Source organism: Mirounga leonina, unplaced genomic scaffold, assembly GCF_011800145.1.
Source record: "Mirounga leonina isolate KUSES-001 unplaced genomic scaffold, KU_Mleo_1.0 Mir_91, whole genome shotgun sequence".
Classification (NCBI taxonomy): domain Eukaryota; kingdom Metazoa; phylum Chordata; class Mammalia; order Carnivora; family Phocidae; genus Mirounga; species Mirounga leonina.
In genome coordinates, this window is record NW_023270839.1 from 4,741,934 (window position 1) to 4,758,176 (window position 16,243).

The window sequence follows — 16,243 nt, forward strand, 5'->3', positions numbered from 1 at the left end:
AGATTATTTGGTGTGGAAAATAAACCTTTTTTTTTTTTACCATTCTTAAACTAATTTTATTTAATACTTGATACTTAAAATTTATATATTTTTTCTCATTTCAAGACCTATTCTATGTCTTACTGATGTTCAGTGGATTTGTAATTTACAATGAATTTTATTCTGAACTCAGTAATTTTTAAATTTTAGACTGTAGTGTTTTTTACTCTCCTTGTGAAACTGAACCACTTTTTGAAGTTTTGAAGAATAATGTTTCTGTTTTAAAGGTTTTTGAGATGAGTTTTCCACTGAAGACTCCGTAATTCCTTTGCAGGAGAAATTTTCACATAATGTACTTATTAATTAAATAAGTCTTCAAATCCTGCATTTCCTCTAGGATATAATAAATGCTGACTCTCAGTTGATTCAATTTTTAAAAATCATTCTTATCTTAAAGAAGAAAGTTGTTTTCATTTAAATTGTTAATAATTTGCTGCTCTAGGAATTAGATTCAGTGACTTTTTTAAGATCCGGTAGTTTGGGGGGAAGGGCAGAAAGAAAGGAATTGGGTACATTTTGTTAACACTGAACATAGTGGGAATGTGGTACACGTTTTTGTTATATATTACTCAATATTTTAGAACAATTGTAACTTCTCAATTTTGGTTGTATTCATTCTTGAAATAATTTATTTTTGAAGAGGTTAGTATTGGAAGCAATGAGTTTACTTGGAGACTGTTCATTCACGTGTTTAGTCTTAATTATTCTTTGTATAACTGTTTTTATTTTTCTAAGACTAATTTATGTTTTTTAAAAAAAATCATGAAAGTGCTTTTTAAAAAAAAAACCTAGTGTGAAATCTGTCTGGAAGCTTTTCTCTTGTTAATTATTATGTGTATTTATCAGATGCTTCCTATGAGCCCAGGTGTAAGCAGCTCTTTGGTCACCAAGACTTAGAGGTATTACAAAGCATCTTTTTCTTTGTTAAAGGAATATGGGCATGTTTTACTTTTCCCTAAAAAGTTGTGCTTTAATTGTTGCTGTCTTAAGTTTTAAGTTTTTTCCCGTTAAATGGCATCTCTGTCAAAGACTTAATGAGGACACTTAGAAGTAGCAAAGAGGCTTTCCATTTGAAGAGATTGGAAAAATCATGGAATTGTGGAACTAGATGAAAGGAATGGATCTTAGATCTGATCTCTTCCAGAATCTGTAACTGTTGAGAAAACCAAGATACCCGCAGATTAAGTGATGTAACTTAATCCTGTACTTTTAAATATGTATTCTGAATTTGTGGTCAAGTTTAGTAGGTACTTCATTCTTTTCTTGTTTTGCTCCACTTTTTTTTTTCCCTTCCCCCATTTTTGGATATGACCCTCGGAGGAAATAGATCTTTACTTTTTTCTCTTTCCTAGTTTTAAAATGCGTGTGCCCCCTCCCCCATTTTGAAAATTAAGTTGAGAGCACATTACGTATTTTAGGACAATTTTTTGTTGTTGTTGATTTGCTGTACCGAAGGGCCAAAGACAAGTTCTCTTTAGCATTACCACACATTAAAAAAAAAGAGAGAGAGATGGTTATATTTGGTTAGAATATAGCCTGGTCATTTTCTGTTTTTCCGTAATTATAGTTTGAAGATGTCAATACTTTCAGGGTGATTTGATTTCTACACTTCATTATTTTTCTTCATTTGCAAAGTTTGTTTTCTTTTTTCTTTTTCTTTTTTTTTTTTTTGCTTGCTTTCATTGTTCCTTAGCTCAGTTCTTTTAAATTTCTTTATTTTGGTTTAACAGATTATTGACCTTGATTTTAAAAAAAATGTGTAGATGTTCTAATTCAAATTCTGTTTTCAAGGATATATGTATTTTCCATATTTTTATGACTTTTATAAAAATTTCCTTAAGTATTACATATTTGGCTGGGTATTCATAACACTTGGTTTAAAAAGCACAAAATACTATGGCTAAAAATAAGCAACAGGCTAGTTGTAAGGCAATCTAAGTAAAAATGAAGATATACTATACAATAGTTACTAATTTTAAAACGTCACTATTTTCTCTTTTGTATCCATTTCGTTAAATTGGTCTGCTTCTCAGTTAATTAGAGTTCTGATGATGTTTGCATTGTATTTATTGTAAGCTTAAGGACTACTTTCTAACATAATTATAAAAGTACTTAAAGTGATTTCTGAGGATACTTTTTTTTCACAGCTTTAAACTAAAACAAAAAATCTTTTGTGATGGTCTTTACTTACATTGAGTAATTAAATTAAGCTCCATTGGTATGAAAGAATTTATGTCATCCTTCATGCCTGTTGTTAAATGTTCAGTGTACAGCTCAATACTGTAAACATAGGTGGTATAAATTTAAATGAATGTATGTATGAATGAATAAATGACTGATTTGAGGCTTCTTCTGTGACATGCTCATGCAATATCCATACAATGGACGGAGAAGGCGTTTTATCTTTAGTTTTTCATTATATTTCTAATTTACCTTGATTGGGGGTGTGTGTGTATATAACGTTTATATTTTAGATAAGTGAACTAATGAGTTCAGATATTGAAACAAACCAGAAATGGTCATAGAAGTGTTGAAACAAGTATGGGCCAGGTATTAAGGAAGAAGAGGGGAGTGTGAGAAGGGAGTTTTGCTTTGTATTGAGCATGGCGTCCTGGGTGAGGGAAACTCAAAATCCAGTATTGTGGAGGATGCTTCAAGCCATCTCCAAAAATGAGGATAACTTTTAAAATATTCTGATTTAAGCAACTTGAGCTTAATTGATATTTAGTAATCTTTGATTTTCAGGGTATCTCAAGAAAAGTCATCAGCCAGAAGACTGTTCCTTACTTGCACAAGTAGCCATGTGCCAGTAAATAAACTATAATGTGACATAACTGTAAAATCTTATAATGTAGGTATTTTGAATTACTTTTATTAATAAATATTAATTAAGCTCATGTTGCTTAAGTCAGAATAAATGTAACTGAAGTTACATTTTAAAAAATATGATTAATAAATTTTTTTTAATGTATTTTAATGTCTTTTTCACCACCTATAGTGGTGAAGTTAATATGTATAAATATATTATGATTTTAGAAGCTGGACTATTTTAATTTTCTTATTAGTGAAGGGAAGAAGTATATACCAGCTACATAGTCATTTAGAGTTGGACTGACTTTAATATCAAGGTGTTAGTATGTGTTACTTTATTTGAAACTAAAATTTTAGGAAAGTTACTAAATTCAGGCTTCTTTAGTCTTTAAATACTTTTTCTAAAAAATATTTTATTTATTTATTTGGCAGAGAGAGACACAGCGAGAGAGGGAACACAAGCAGGGGGAGTGGAGAGGGAGAAGCAGGCTTTCTGCAGAGCAGGGAGCCCGATGCGGGCCTCGATCCCAGGACCCCGGGATCATGACCCGAGCCGAAGGCAGATGCTTAATGACTGAGCCACCCAGGCACCCTTAATTTTTTTTTTAAGATTTTATTTATTTATTTGACAGAGAGAAAGAGATCACAAGTAGGCAGGCAGGCAGGCAGAGGGAGAGGGAGAAGCGGGCTCCTCGCTGAGCAGAGAGCCCGATGCGGGGCTTGATCCCAGGACCTGGGATCATGACCTGAGCCGAAGGCAGATGCTTAACAACTGAGCCACCTAGGTGCCCCTTTAAATACTTTTTAAACAGTTAAAATTTAGAGAAATGCACAAAATACTAATGTTTTTTCTTGTATTAGTACATTGAGTTCTGCTACAATAAACCAATGAAAACATCTAAGATTTGGTAGATAAATCTATTTAGTCTTATGCTTAGCCCCCTACATTTTTATAAATTCTATTTTTTTTTATTTTTTATTTTTTTTATTTTTTAAAGATTTTATTATTTATTTGAGAGAGAGAGACACAGCGAGAGAGGGAACACAAGCAGGGGGAGTGGGAGCGGGGGAAAGCAGGCTTCCCACGGAGCAGGGAGCCCAATGTGGGACTCGATCCCAGGACCCTGGGATCATGACCCGAGCTGAAGGCAGACGCGTAACGACTGAGCCACCCAGGCGCCCCTATAAATTCTATTTTTTTAAAAGCTGGTGGAGAATAGTTAAAATAATTCTACTGTAGTGTTCCTTTACCTGGCTGCTTCCCCTGCTACTACCATGGCCAGATTTTGACATTCTGATGAATGTTTATGTGCTTCTTTTGTGGTTAGAACTAGGTATACAATGCCCTGAAGATCTTATTCTCAAGCAAGGAAGCAATAAGAAACAAGAAACATAAATACCTGGTTATAATAAAGTTTAATAAATGTATAATGATAGAATTATGTCTAGAAGTTGAAACTATGTCTGTCTGTGACCAGATCTTCAGAGGAGAGGGTGGACTTCAAAAAACACTTCAAAGAGGAGGGGGGGTTTGAGGGTTGAATTGTAACTGGCTGGATGGACAAGAGTGGAAGGTCATTTGAGGCTGAGAGACAAAATATATATCCATGTAGATATGAAAAATTTCTGTTATATTCAGGGATCCAAAAGTAGTTTATTACTGGGATAAAAAGTGGATATTGCTGGGGGTGGGGGAATGGGGATAAGGAGATACTATAGATATTTGTACAGATAAGAGAAAAGGTATTACATGTGAAAAAGATAAAAGTTTGAAAAATACTAATCTTGGATACATTTATTAGCAAGAATTATTTTAAAGAAGAAATGTGTGTTGCATCTATAAAATGACTGGCAGTGGTACTGTAATTAAAATTTTTCTTTTTTTAAAAAATTTTTTATTGTTATGTTAATCCCCATACATTACATCATTAGTTTTAGATGTTGTGTTCCGTGATTCATTGTTTGTGCATAACACCCAGTGGTCCATGCAGAACGTGCCCTCTTTAATACCCATCACCAGGCTAACCCATCCTCCCCCCTCCCCTCTAGAACCCTCAGTTTGTTTTTCAGAGTCCATCATCTCTCATGGTTTGTCTACCCCTCTGATTCCCCCCTTCATTCTTCCCCTCCTGCTATCTTCTTCTTTTTTTTTTTTCTTAACATATACTGTAATTAAAATTTATGTACCTATTTGTTTAAGTGTAAATAGCGATTCTTGTACTTTGGAGAATTATCTTAATTATCTGAGCAATAGCTTGAGAAATGTGATTTTCTGCTTAGGCAATATAAGTAGGATTAAAAAGAAGACTAATTTTTTAGGAAGGAAAAGACTCAGGGAAAGGTGAGGCAAGCAGGAATTCAGAAAAAAGAGTTGTTAAGAAATATGATGGCTGGGGCGGCTGGGTGGCTCAGTCGTTAAGCGTCTGCCTTCGGCTCAGGTCATGGTCTCAGGTCCTAGGATCGAGCCCCGCATTGGGCTCCCTGCTCAGCGGAAAGCCTGCTTCTCCCTCTCCCCCTGCTTGTGTTCCCTCTCTTGCTGTGTCTCTGTCAAATAAATAAATAAAATCTTTAAAAAAAAAAAGAAATATGATGGTTGTCTTTTATGAATCAATTATGTGCCAAAGGTAGAAGAAAAAAGGTATGGGGACCTAGTGAAGGACAACTGCCAGTGAAGAATGTTGCTGTATTCAGGACCAGTATGGATAGAGATCTGTTTTTGACATTTGTTCACTTTGATATGTCTCTGCAGGTGCATTTAAAGTTAGTGACTTGAATAGTTTCTTTTACTGGTTTGCTTTGGAATCATAGCTGTTTAGAATCCTATATCTGATAAAACTTTTGTCATTTCTTAAATTACATGAATATGTAGGCCTTCTTAGCTCTCTTGGCATGTGAACAGATATATTCAGTTTTAGTTTGATGAAAATTTGTGATTTATACAATGTGTACTTTCTTTATGTGTGAATTTGATGTCATTTGAACACTAAATATCATAAGAGATATTGGTATGCATTAGGTCAGTGAAAATGAAAATTGAAACTTCTTATTCATTGTTAGTGTTTATCTGTTATATAATTATTTTATTTGGAATTTCATTTGATTATTCAGATTCAGCAGGATTCTCCATCACTGATAAATATTTATTTCATATAGGAATCAGTCTTAGTCAGTACTCTATCAAAATCAGATTAATTAAAAAAAGACTGAAAAGTATGGCACTGTTTTTCCATTTAGAAAATGAGATTAAAAATCTATCTAGCATTTTATACTGATCTGTGAAATTATTGGCTAGTTGTGTAGAGAAACATTAAAAAATTGAACAGCTGAAGTGACATTAAGCACCAGATGGGAATTTGAAATAAAAATATTCACTGTGTAATCTTTATTTAAGTGCTATTCATAATTCAATAATACCAGTTGTATAACTCAAAGTTGAATTCAATACAAAAAGGAAGCACAAGCAAAGTCTCATTGCCTTCAAACTGATACCATATCATGGTATGACATGACTTGTTCTTAAAAGAGATAAATAATATAAGTAAGACAACTGCACACATTTTTTTGCAGAGACAGTACAATACTCTTTGAGAAAAATTTTGAAGAAATTTTGGGTTTGTGAATTGTTTCAAAGTAACATTTATTTAAATTTCACATCTTTTATGAGTTCTGCCTTTAAAATGATGTTCTATTTAGTATTTGCGCATATCTTCTAAACTAGAAATTTCCAGCCAGATTTTCTTTACAGTAATATTTTAAATTTCTTCTGAAGAATATACCTATTTTGTTTAAGGAAAGGTATGTTCCTCTGAAAGCTTTATCACATTTTTAGCTACACTGGTGTATTTGACATCTTGTTTAAGAACTAGAATGACTCTGGATATGAAAACACAAACTGTGATAATAAGCTAGATATGCCATATGTGGCAGTTTAGGTTGGCATATATCTCAAATGGCATGTTTAATGTACTGTATTACTAAGATTAGTAATTTTACAGTGGAAGGCTGCTACTTTTATTACATAGTTTCATGCTGGTGGGCTTAGGATGCTGACAGACTCTTTACTTTGTAAATCCCTGTTTTCAGCCCTTGTAAAAATCTTTTCACTGTTGAAATGATCTACATGGGATCTGTGTTAGTAACCTACTCTCTGAGGTTTGTGAAAGTTAATGAAAATATTGCAAATATTATGTAGTTTGGCAAATGATTATGAATGTGAATAGCAATCCTTATGTTGTATTTTTGTTAAAGAGTAATAATGCTAATATATTTATATGACAAAAATGGTTTAGTGAATAGTTAAGAATCAAAAACAGTGTTTTTACTTTTAGGAAATGTACATATGTTGATAGGAAAAGCTTTGAGGTTCTCTAGAGTCTTGGCAGTGAAGCCATTTGAAGCAAACTGCAATAAATATTGCCCCTTTATGACAAAATACTCAACTTTGAAATCATATTCCAGCTTTCTGAGCATGATGTTTTTATTTTTTTAAATATTGATTTTATCAAAGATATTTCTGAAGGGCCTTCAAATAACTTAGCAGACTGCATTAAAAATAAGTAGAAAGTAAAAAAAATAAAAAATAAAAATAAGTAGAAAATGCAATGTGATGGGGATAATTTAGGTAATTTAAGGGATAAATAATATAGGTAGGGAATATGTACTTTTTTTGGTCACTCAAAATATGCAGGACAAATGCAATTCTGCTTGAGGAAAATTTTGAAGAAATTTGGAATTGTGGAAATGTTTCAAGTAACAGTTATCTAAATGCAGTATCTTTTAAAGAGCCTGGCTCTGAATTTCTTTATGTGAGTATTTAAACTATATTATCGTTAATGGGAAAATGATGGTCTTGTTTTTAAAAGTCTAAACCCATATAACTAAAACTTACTTAATAAAAGTAAGTAGTACATAAAAGTAGCTTATTAATCATGGCTTAGTTAGACTTCATTCTATCACTTATTTCAATTCTTAAAATCTCAGGGTAGGTTCTTGTTTTTAGCAAGAATTTTTATCTCTGTTTTACAGTTCAGGAAAAATAAGACAGTGAAAGTCAAAATGATTTGATAACAAGTTAATGATGAACCTGTTTGTTTACTATTATTCTATAACTCTTTATGTCATATTAGTTATGACATAAAGAGTTAAGAAATACAGTATTCAAAATTTAAGTAAGATTCACCCAACTGCCACATTGGTCCATCACTGGAAATAACATATTTTTGATGGCTTAATAATTTTTCTCCATTCATCTAATAGGGAAATCTTACAAATTTGAATTTGCCATCAAAAGAAAAACTATAGTAATCAAGCAAAATGGAGACATAAAAACAAGTTTTCTGTCCTGACCAGACCTCTGTAAACATTGAATTTTACGTACTTTTCCATCTTTGTATTGATATAAGATCTCTAAGATAGTTTGAAATTTCATTTTATGAGATTATTTATGTGAAGTTATTTAAATATTCTTAGTTAAGCATTGTACAATTTTGCTTTCACTTTTTAAATCACATAACCAATCTAGAGATTTGTTAAATTATACACAAGGTTAGGAAGGCGTAGTCAAATAACTATGACAATAGTTACTATAATCAAAATTTTTGTGAGGAAAATATGTTGTGGACATTACATAGTGAAGTTTATTAAGAAATTATCCAATCAGTTCAGTGTTTTTTAATGCCTTCTGGGTATGTAGGATAGAGACCCTGAGGGAACATGTGGTAGCAGAGCAGAGTTTGAATCTGGTCTCTGACACTTAATAGCTGTATGATTTTTGTCAAATCATTTAATCTTCTTGGACCTATAATTTTCTCTAATTTTCTCATCTGTGTGATGGAGATATTAGTACCCCTCACATGGTTATAAGTTGTTGGTCCAGGCACCACAAAAGGGAAGATATAAAAGTACGTCACATAATACTTGACATAATAATAAGCATTTTATGACACTATCTTTTTAAATCTCCTCCTTCCCATGTTTGTTACATTTAATAACATTAAATATACAGCAGACATTTTAATGTAAAATAAATTACAAAAATATGGCCCTAAAAAGGAAAACATTGCTATAAGGATTTTTTCTTTCAAAAAATTTTTTTTCATAATAACTGATTGTTATTAAAATGCAGGCAATACAAAGAAAGTTAAAGCTAATTTCTCATCCCACCCCTTTAAGATAATTAATATAAATAACTTGGTATATATTCATTTATGACTTTTTATATTTTATATATTCAGTTCAATTTTTATATATATTCAATTTTCACACAATATTCATATTTTAATAGATAATTACAAGTGATATTCAATGTTACATATAGGAATGAGTTTTTAACACATCATTTCTGTTGATTAATGGAATGTAGAACTTCTTAATTCTCTAAGGTGTCCTTCCAGTTGCAACTATGTAGGTATTTTATGTGAATATTTTTATGTGTATAGCTTAAAAATGTGTTCTGTCATACCCCTGAAGATATACAGAGCTTTATTGTTTGTTTTTTACCCATATCATCAACCTGAAAACTAGGGATATGAATTTATAATATTGAAGCATATTATAATCTCATATGAAGCGTATGGGCTTCTTTGCATTTAAGGCTCTTGAAAATTAACATAATTTATTAATCTTTCTTCATCTTTGTACATTCAAATATAAAACATTAAAAATATTGATCAGAGTTTTAATAAGAAATCAAGTGGCGTATAGAATATTAAATACTGCTGTCATGATTTTTTCAAGATACGAAGACTTCAGAAAATCCTTTCCCTATTAGTCAAAAAAAGTCATAGTTTATTAAATGATGAAACTAGATGTTTAATATAGGTGATAATTCATGAGACTTATTTTTCAGCTTTTTTTAAGCTTAAAATTTTTTTAATTGTTTCTGTAGAACACTTTAGTTCATGTTCCTGCAACTTCCTTGAAAGATCCAATAAAATTTAGTGGTAAACTAAGAGTATGTTTTGGGGTCATGGTTTATTACTTTCCATTCCTTAACAAGTATTCATGACTCATCACAAAAATTCTTGATTACCATTATGGTGAAAGTTTTTTTATGATATGTTTATTTTGTTATAATTAGTGTATAAACTTAATGTATTCAAATGCCTTATATTAAATATTATATATGTATTAAAAATTTAAGGTTTATTTAATGCCATAGCAAGAACAACTGTAGATATGATTTTTTTTGAGTGTAATGTGCCTTTGAGGACAATAAATGTAATTAAATTAGATTGATTCTTATTGCTTTGTGGAAAATATAATATCTTAGTGAATATCTAGAGTAAATTCAATTATGTATTTAGAATATTACACCTTTGAATATGTAAGAATATAAAATGTTCTAGGAAAAAATAAAGTGAGAAACTTTATTAAAGGTCATTTAATTCCAGAATAATTAAATATTGTGGGCCTAATCTTTAGAGGGATGGATTTATTCTTAGATACTTAGGACATGTAGAGATATTCGGAGTGTTTGAAGTCTGATTAGATTGAGAGTAATATTGAAAGTTGGCAGTTCATAGAAGAGGAAGCTGAATTAGTCTAGGGTAGAGATGACTGAGGCTTATCTCTGATTATATTAGGGTATGGTTTTAGGAATTAGAGAAATTTGAGAGTTTGTGAAAGCTGAAAATAGCCCCAACTTCCTTGTCACTTAGAACATTTTCACTCTTCTTTGGAACTAAGGTAGCAGGCTACACAATATATGATGAATTTAAGTATTAATTCTAAAACTTCCTCTGTCATCCTGATTGATGATCTGATGTCCTGTGTAACTGAGAAAATAAAGGTAATTAAAAGAAATTTCATGAGCTCCTACCACCAGATCTATCTACCTAACTATATCAGTACCTTCGTAATCTGTATTTTCTCTTATTCTGATAAACTGTCCCTGCTCCTAGAAAAGCCTAATCCTTCACTTTTATTCTAGATTTCATTCCCTCTTAGCTACTCAGAATGTTTTAGCAATTCTTTCTTTTCTTTCTTACATTATCACCTTACCAGTCAACAGCAGTTGACAGTGATCACTGTCTTCTCTGAAGCATTTCATTTTGCTTCCAGCACACCTCTGCCTCACTGATTGCAGCCTCAAGTTTCCTTGGCTGGTTTCTTATTTTCCTGAGCTCAGTCCTTGGATTGCTCTCTACTTTTTTCTATACATATTTACTCCCTTGGTGATCCTATTCAGTGTCATGGCATTAAATAACCATCTGTTTTTCCATGACTACCAAATGTTTATATCCATTCTGGACCTTTCACCTGATCTGTAGACTAATGATGCAGTTACCTACTTGATATCACTTGTATGCCTAATAAATATGTTAGAATTAAATATTATGGTCTTTCAAATACCTAAATCTACTTCTCCCACGATCTTCTCCATCTTAATTGCAACTTCATCCTTACAGATTCTAAGGCCAAAAATCTTGGAGTCATCCTTACTTTTCTTTCTTTCTATCAAACTTTACATTTAATCCATCGTGATTCTAATTTTGTTCAATATATGAAAGCGAAAAGCACATATTAAAAACAAATAAATGTTGAAAAAATGCATTCTGCTCTGATTAGCCAGGTACAGAATCAACTAAAGATGTGGTTGGCTATGGATTCATTGTTAAAACTCTGGAGAGTGGCAGAATGTAGCTTGTCCTAGTTACTGGATTGACCAGACTCAAATTGTTTATAATTTCAAAAGATAAAGCAATGGGAAATCTAGATTCATGTTTAATTTTATGTTATAAGGAAGTCTATAGGAAAGAATCTGTATTCTAAGGAATATCAGTATCAGTATATCCATTATAGTAACATAAATATTTTATATACCTGCAAGAATTAATTTTCAAAGAATAAATATGAACCAGTAGAATTAAGAAAACTCTAATTCCAGTTCATTGGATTGTATCAGATTGAAATGTATTGATCCTTGTGCTACACTCTACACAAACTTCATCTCCTTTGAGGGTTATACCTTAAAGAAGTTACACACCTAAAAAAATAATCTGAGTGGTAATTGTTTTCCTATAAAATATTTTGAGATACTTTTATGCTTCTCAACTAGGAATTTCCTCATTTTTACCGTCCATGAAAAATTATTCTAGTTAATGGACTTCATTTCTCTTACTAATTTAAATCAATTAGTTTTTACTTTACTATTTTATATTTTTCATTCTGAACTAAGTTATTAAAGGAAATTGCATTATTTCACACACAAGGAGAAAAAATAATTGAGTTTTTATAGCACCAAAATATTTTTAATAAATAATTACATAATAATTTTGACTTATTTTCTAATTATACATTTCATTGGTATGTCTTACTGGCAAAATATATTTGATCTCTGGAAATAATCTGCCAAAATAAGACAAAATCAATCTGGATACCTGTCAATATATATTCAATAGAGGAAGTTCGTTTAGTCACTATCATAAGAAAGGAAAGCTGGTGGTTGTGGCCTCCTGGATTACAAGGGGGCAAGAACGTGTGTATGAATTTGATTTCATTTTGAAGTTAAACATTGAAATTTAATTCTGTGACTCAAAATTATGCCTTAAGATTTGCGACTTAAAACATTTGATTTCTGCATGCTTATTAATTACATGTTTCTTTCTTAAATCAGCCCTTAGTATTAGTGTTCATTTATGTGAGATGTGAGTTTGCACATCATTCTTACATACTGTTTGGAAATATCTATATTATACTATTTTCACACAGCTGATAGAGATTTTATACAGATTTTCCTGATTCAAAATCCCATTTTCTTTTTACCGTATCCTATTATGATGTCAAAAAATCCTTTCAGTGAAAACAATTTTCCCATAATTGACTAGTTTTTAAAGTTTTTTCAATTGAAATTTTATTTTTAAAGTGTTATTACATGATTGGTTTCAACATACTCAAATCATGCTTTTAATTTTCATCCTTGCAAAATAGTTTTAAGGTTTGCAAATAAAGCATATTTAAACTATGGTTATGGTTATATTTAGTAAGTTACATATAAGTAGGAAATATAACTTTGGAATCTTTAACGTAATTCCTATATCATAATTTTTCATGTTATTTCTTTAAATTTGGTGTTAACTAAGTTAAAGATCTAAAGTAAAGATTTATTTATTTATCCATGTATTTAGCTAGCAAGTATTTATTTATTTATTTATTTATTTATTTTTAAAGATTTTATTTATTTATTTGAGACAGAGAGAATGAGAGAGAGAGCACATGAGAGGGGGGAGGGTCAGAGGGAGAAGCAGGCTCCCTGCCGAGCAGAGAGCCCGATGCGGGACTCGATCCAGGGACTCCAGGATCATGACCTGAGCCGAAGGCAGCCGCTTAACCAACTGAGCCACCCAGGCACCCGCTAGCAAGTATTTATTAAGTGTGGGTTATGTAGTGGGCATTTTGCTATGTACAGAGATATTTAAGACCAAATCTCTTCTTAAGAGAGAAGATAAACCATGAAGCTGGAGTGTCAGGCAAGGGCTAGAGGGCATTTTGTGTATGTCAAATAATTTGGACTTTTATTTATTTTAAATCAGATTACATTTACAATATGTTAAAACAACTTTCTAAATCACTAGTTATTATATATTCAAACCTACATGGATGATCAGAACTCCAAAATGGTAGGGGGTATTTGCAGTTTTCAGAGAAATATTTAGCTAGAATTTACCTAGAAGATATTTGACAATACAGTTAGGATTTTTTAATATAAAAAGCCATTATATTTGGAGTAGCTGGTTAACTTAAAAATTTTGAAGTTATTAAGTAACTATATTTTTCAGTTTTAAGTAACCACTTATTCCGGTGGCTCTGTTTAAAGCTGTAACCCAAAGTTATTTGCTGCAAAATATAGTTTTATATTAAGACTCTGTTAAAGAGAAGGATGTGTGTGGAAACTAACAGAATGAAATCATTTGAAATTAAAACTGGATGACATTTCCAAGGAAGAAGTGAATGTGCTACACTCTACACAAATCATATCATTGCTGTTTTACCTTTTCCAATTTTATGGTATCCATTTCTGTTCTTGAAAATCTTTAAAAATGTGCAATCCTTGTTTTCTTGAACTGTCAGTATTTAAGATATAAGTGATGTCGCTCAGCCTCACACTTTTATTGTCATCCACTTTATGTACTTTTGCTCTGGGGTTGCTGAGCATCCCTGCATAAAAGACTAAAATTGGACCAATTGTTTCTGCCGTTCAGTCTAACATATATTTCCAAATGAGCCAACTCTTGTTTTTATCCTTTCAGCTATCTCTGTTTAGCTTTCTATCCTGTGCCTACTTTTCAAACTTTTCATCTTTGTCAACCTAGAAATTCACCCCAACACCTTCATACTCTGTAAACGAACTTGCTTCAGGTTCCTTAGATCATCTTCAAGGACCTCCATCAAATTCTTTTATACTTCACATAACTCTATAACTTTGCCTTTAATCTTTGCCTACATTTGTCTCTTGAGAGGAAATTCTCTTCATCTTTTGAGGCTATATTTTATCTTGTTTCTTTTTACCCTTTTAGACTCTTGTTATATTATCTCATTCTTCGGATCTTTTTATTTTTTCATTAGATCCTTCTTTTTGGCTTAGGAATATGTTCAGTTCTTATTTATCTTAAATTACAAAAGACTAAATCCTTTCTTTGATTCTGATAATTCTCTTACGGTTACTGCTTCCCTCCCCTCTGCAGATTTCTTGAAAGCATAATCTGTATGTTGAGTTTCAATTTTCTCAGCATTCTTCTACTCCTGAAGTTACTCAGTTCTCTTAAAGTTTTGTTATCTTTTGGCTCTTCAACTCACTGGACTAATTTTTTCAGTCATCTAGTCATCCTTTTAATTTTCTGGAGCATTCCATGTTGATAAGCACTCTCTTTTTACTTTTCTTCCTTTGACTTTCTTGACATTGTAAGATCTCATTTCTCTTTTTTCTTTCTAACTGTACCTTCTTAAGCATTTTGATGAGTTTCTCTCTTTTTTTTTTTTTAAAGATTTTATTTATTTATTTGACAGAGAGGGACACAGCGAGAGAGGGAACACAAGAAGGGGGAGTGGGAGAGGGAGAAGCAGGCTTCCCGCGGAGCAGGGAGCCCAATGTGGGGGGCTCGATCCCAGGACCCTGGGATCATGACCTGAGCCGAAGGCAGACGCTTAAACAACTGAAGCACCCAGGCGCCCCGATGAGTTTCTCTTTTAAATCATTCCATCAATATAGTAGTTACATTAGATTTTGCCCTTGCCCCTATAGATGCCTCTGACTTTAATTATAACTTTCATTTAGTTCGTTCTTAAGTCCATATGGTTAGCTCAAAATGTTTTGAACTTTTATTTATAGAACTCTCATCATAAATTTCGTGTATTTCAAAACAAATCTGGTTATTTAAACCTTATTTAAAATCTTTCTATAAATTACCTTATCCTCAACATACAAGTTCCTTAATATGGTTCATATGATTTGGCCTTTTACTCTTCTTTCCAGAGATGGTTGATTTTCTTTCTGTATTCATCCCTTTATATTAAATGAAACACACACACACACACACACACACACACCAGTATTACTATGTACCATTAAGGTTCCAACTTGTATATTTCATCATCTAGGAAGTCTTTCCTAACCATGTAAATCTAGTTAAGGGACCCTTCTTTTGTGCTCATGAAGCATTCTGTACTTCTCTATATTCATTGTAATTGCAAATCTTGTCTAGCACTGTAGACTACTAGCTCAATGACAATGAAGATCATATCATCTTTATTTACAGTTTATCCCTAATATTTTAACATGGGTTCTTAAGTGAAAAGGTAGTCTCTTCTTTTGAGTACCCTCAGTATGTAGAGATTATTCCCTTGTTTTGCAACACCACAGAGGCAGGGTACTCCCAAAAGAGAAACTGTTTGACCTCAGTTGTTTTCTATCTCTTTAGAATGGAAGGATACTTATTTCCTCCTTGTTCCCTTCTTTGAGTCCTAGTTTCCAAATTGCAGGCAATAGGAAAGGTATCACTAATCATTCTATTACATATGTACCAAAAGCTTTTATCCATATTGGTCTCTAAACCAAAATAACACATCACTAGTCATTGCTTTCTGCTTCACCAGTCTGTAAGTCAAGCCTGTGGGTTGATAGAGAGGAAGGGAGATAACAAATTCTGTGACCCATCCAGTTCTACATATAGGTGGATAGTACACAATACTTTTGTTATGCATATTTATAATCTGTGAAAGGAACAATTTCACAGAATTTAGGAGGATTAAACAAGGGAGAACATAAATGATACATTGAGGGGCACCTGGGTGGCTCGGTCGGTTAAGTGTCTACTCTTGGCCCAGGTCATGATCCCAGGATCCTGGGATCGTGTTCCGTATCAGGCTTCTTGCTCAGCGGGGAGTTGCTTCTCCT

At 32.2% G+C, this 16,243-nt stretch overlaps 1 protein-coding gene across 4 annotated transcripts in view; it reads left to right on the forward strand.

Moving 5' to 3' along the window:
* Positions 1–16,243, forward strand: part of NOVA1 (NOVA alternative splicing regulator 1) — a 150,298-nt gene that overhangs the window by 9,040 nt on the left and 125,015 nt on the right. The window lies entirely within an intron of this gene.